Source organism: Hippocampus comes, unplaced genomic scaffold, assembly GCF_001891065.2.
Source record: "Hippocampus comes isolate QL1 unplaced genomic scaffold, H_comes_QL1_v1.1 scaffold255, whole genome shotgun sequence".
NCBI lineage: Eukaryota > Metazoa > Chordata > Actinopteri > Syngnathiformes > Syngnathidae > Hippocampus > Hippocampus comes.
The window spans coordinates 829,536-834,406 of record NW_017806034.1 but is presented as its reverse complement, the minus strand read 5'-3'; positions in this window follow the sequence as shown (position 1 = coordinate 834,406).

Sequence of the window (4,871 nt, the reverse complement as noted above, 5' to 3'; positions counted from 1 at the left end):
CCGCCCCCCCTTTAAAGTCCACCAAAGTCGACCGTAACAAGTCCGGGAGGGGAGGTAGTGGGGGTCCGGTCCAGGCCCCGGTCCCCACAGCGGCGGTGGCCCGGCCCGGGCGGAGTTCAACACTCACCGCTTTCCCCCTTCCTCACCCACCCATGTCTGCTTTACGACGTCACCTTCCCCCGCCTCCTTTCCCGAACACCTGGTTTGCGACGCTACCTCCTGCTTTACGACGTCACCTCACCCCTCCCTTTTCCTCTGGAGCACGAACACCTGGTTTGCGACGCTGCTTTCCGCTTTACGGCCAACACCTTTTTGTCGTTACCATAGATCCCTGCCAAACTTCCTTCATCTCTCGTGGACGACACCTGTCTTACGACGTGGTGTACTACTATACGGCAACAGCTTCGCGTTAGTTGCCATGATACTCATGCCCTTCTCCGCTTTGCTCGCGATGAACACCTGTTTGCGTCTCTGACTGATGATTTACGGCAAACACCTTCTCATTCGTTACCCTGGATTCCACCAATCTGGTTTGCGCCGCCGCTTCTCGCTTTACGACGTCATCTCCCCCCTCCTTCTTTCGCTGAAATATTCTTTCCGAAGCTGTTATGACGTAAAAATACAACCTGAATATATAATAAATATTTAAAATATGACCTCTTTGTGTCATACGATTACGTGTTTTTAACCCTTACTGAACGGTTGCTGTCTTTACCTACTGAGAGCACCGGGTTCACGACACTGTCTTCTAATTTACGGTCAGCACCTTCTGCTTCGTTTCCATAAATACCAAAAGTCCCCCGCCTCCTTTTCGTACCGAACACCTGGTTTGCGACGCTGTGTGTTGCTGTACGGCAAATACCTACTCGTTCTTTACACAGCTCCTGCTATTGTACACGATTGTCAAGACACAACACATGTACAGTACTTTTATTATTATATAATTAACCTATGAGCATAATTGTACATACTCTGCATGCACATTTATACATATATTTACTTGGATATATAAATGAATATGATAGTATTATATATTGACGTTCAATACTAAAGACAACGAACTGTCACGACTTTCAGATTCTTCTGGCAAGAATGGAAAATTTTAAACGGTTAATTTTAGAGTAGTCTCATCAATCAATCAAAAGAAATAATTTGTGTTTTGCACAAATCATCATTTAGTAACATTTTATGACAGAGAATGCCATAAAAAACAACACCTGAAAATACAAATTTTTCTCCAAATCAAAATCTCCAATGGCTTTTCTACAGTCATGACAGTAAGTAAATTGTCAGTTTTTCTCTTATTATTACCAATAATCATTATTACATTATATGTTGACAAAGTGACAAGTATAATAAATATGTCCAAGACTTTGTTTCGTGTTGCAGGATTAGGATGAAAAAAAAAAAAAAAAAAAAAAACTTGAATGCACATATGTCGCCTAAGCGGGGCCCCTCGGCTCAACAGGAGGTCACAGCAGGTCAGTAAGGTGGCCTTTGCTGTGCCCGTCAGACTATTCTTGTACCTGGAGAAGATCGTGTTTCCATACCCTTGGCGTGCACCAGGTTCCCGTGAAAGCCACATGAGAGTCTTTCAATCCACTTGAGCTGAAAAACTGCATGGTCAAATGACAGCAGGGATGAACATTTAGTGAAGAATCAGATGCTTAACTCCAGTTATAAAAATGCAGCGTTCACCTTTTTGTTTCTAATTCTGACATATTTTCTAAAATTAAGTGGGTTAATATAAGTAGTATTGTTGCCCTTTTATTGAGAAATAAGTTTTTGTGTCTTCTGGTCACAAATGCTGGCGCGATACTATTTCAGATTGGCCATGAAGACAACACCGTCATGCAATAAAACCCAATCAAAAGAAACAAAGTCACTCAACATGTCAATGCTCAACAGAAACAAAAAGTAAGGATAAAACACTACACAATTTAATACATTTATGGACAAAGATTTTAACCTATTATTTTTAAATAATTTCTTCAATCAATTAATAATAATTTAATTAAGTATTTGTATTAATATATATTTTTAATTTTGACACAAAATACACTGTAAAAAGAACTAACACTAAAACTAAATTGACGAACAAAAATGATCACAGTGAATGAACAGGCAAATTCAGTTCACAAACCAAACTAAAACCCTGCCTTTATTGCTTGATGTATTATTGTAGTACAGTATGTCTATTTTTATTTCATTTCAATAAATTCAATCCACACATCATTGTTAAGCTCCAAGCGCATTTGAAAAGCTGTTTAATGCATGCTGTCCTAAGTGAAGGGGTGTTTTGGGTTTTTTTTTTGCTACATGACAACACCTCCACAGGTGAGCCCCGTGCTGCTTCATATGCATCTCGTGAGGAAATGATGCTTTTAGTGAACCCCTTTGAGTGGAAAGTGGGAGTTAAATGTCTTCTGTTCATCAATGGGTTCATTGGGGAAGACCCTCCTGCTTGATCCCCCAGCCCCCCCCCCCCAAAAAAACCACCACTCACCCCCCAGCATAAGTCTACTTTTCCATGGTTCAGGAGGGGGGTCCTGCCTGAGGAGTCACGCAAAGGGGGACAAAGATTGAACCCGTAAAACCTAAAGGCTGAATTGCTAACATGAATGCAAATACTAAATGCTAATGCGTGTGAAAGGTTGCATAAACCTCTTGTGGTTTTTAGTGGTCTTTAAAGTTTCAGCAGAAAAGAATTCTGTTCTGAGAGGTGTTCGCACTTCTCTTTAGCATTAAGAGTGTACAACAAATAATGTGTTCATCACGTATATTTGGACAGTGCTTTAATGAACTGCTAATGTGAATGCTAAATGATATTATGGTGTGAAAATGTGTGGTGCATTTATTTTGGGGTTTGATAGACTTTGAAGTATCATTAGCAGGTAATACTAGTTTAAGAGGTGTTACCACTTAGCATTACATTAAGGTAAGCGTGAGAACTAGCGTAGAAAAAGTACCGACATTAGCATAAATGCTAATTCAGCCTCAAAATGTGATATACTGTAGACATCTTTGAGGTGTTAGCACCAGATGATCCTGCTCTACAAGGTTTTAGCACTTAAGCATTAACATTGAGACAAGACACCTAAGGCACCTAAATCAGCCGAGATAGGTTCCACCAATTTGGAGCTAGTTGGAATTTTGTCAAAATAACCAAGATTTTATTCGTGTTTTTATAACCGAGGCTTCTACATGGAAGACATTGAGGGTCGGGATGTCACATTCATTTCCTGTTGGCGGCAAGCGGCCACTGCCTGTTGCCATCTAGACGGCCATATTGATGAACACATGTACAGTACTTTTATTATTATATAATTAACCTATGAGCATAATTGTACATACTCTGCATGCACATTTATACATATATTTACTTGGATATATAAATGAATATGATAGTATTATATATTGACGTTCAATACTAAAGACAACGAACTGTCACGACTTTCAGATTCTTCTGGCAAGAATGGAAAATTTTAAAAGGTTAATTTTAGAGTAGTCTCATCAATCAATCAAAAGAAATAATTTGTGTTTTGCACAAATCATCATTTAGTAACATTTTATGACAGAGAATGCCATAAAAAACAACACCTGAAAATACAAATTTTTCTCCAAATCAAAATCTCCAATGGCTTTTCTACAGTCATGACAGTAAGTAAATTGTCAGTTTTTCTCTTATTATTACCAATAATCATTATTACATTATATGTTGACAAAGTGACAAGTATAATAAATATGTCCAAGACTTTGTTTCGTGTTGCAGGATTAGGATGAAAAAAAAAAAAAAAAAAAACTTGAATGCACATATGTCGCCTAAGCGGGGCCCCTCGGCTCAACAGGAGGTCACAGCAGGTCAGTAAGGTGGCCTTTGCTGTGCCCGTCAGACTATTCTTGTACCTGGAGAAGATCGTGTTTCCATACCCTTGGCGTGCACCAGGTTCCCGTGAAAGCCACATGAGAGTCTTTCAATCCACTTGAGCTGAAAAACTGCATGGTCAAATGACAGCAGGGATGAACATTTAGTGAAGAATCAGATGCTTAACTCCAGTTATAAAAATGCAGCGTTCACCTTTTTGTTTCTAATTCTGACATATTTTCTAAAATTAAGTGGGTTAATATAAGTAGTATTGTTGCCCTTTTATTGAGAAATAAGTTTTTGTGTCTTCTGGTCACAAATGCTGGCGCGATACTATTTCAGATTGGCCATGAAGACAACACCGTCATGCAATAAAACCCAATCAAAAGAAACAAAGTCACTCAACATGTCAATGCTCAACAGAAACAAAAAGTAAGGATAAAACACTACACAATTTAATACATTTATGGACAAAGATTTTAACCTATTATTTTTAAATAATTTCTTCAATCAATTAATAATAATTTAATTAAGTATTTGTATTAATATATATTTTTAATTTTGACACAAAATACACTGTAAAAAGAACTAACACTAAAACTAAATTGACGAACAAAAATGATCACAGTGAATGAACAGGCAAATTCAGTTCACAAACCAAACTAAAACCCTGCCTTTATTGCTTGATGTATTATTGTAGTACAGTATGTCTATTTTTATTTCATTTCAATAAATTCAATCCACACATCATTGTTAAGCTCCAAGCGCATTTGAAAAGCTGTTTAATGCATGCTGTCCTAAGTGAAGGGGTGTTTTGGGTTTTTTTTTTGCTACATGACAACACCTCCACAGGTGAGCCCCGTGCTGCTTCATATGCATCTCGTGAGGAAATGATGCTTTTAGTGAACCCCTTTGAGTGGAAAGTGGGAGTTAAATGTCTTCTGTTCATCAATGGGTTCATTGGGGAAGACCCTCCTGCTTGATCCCCCAGCCCCCCCCCCCCCAA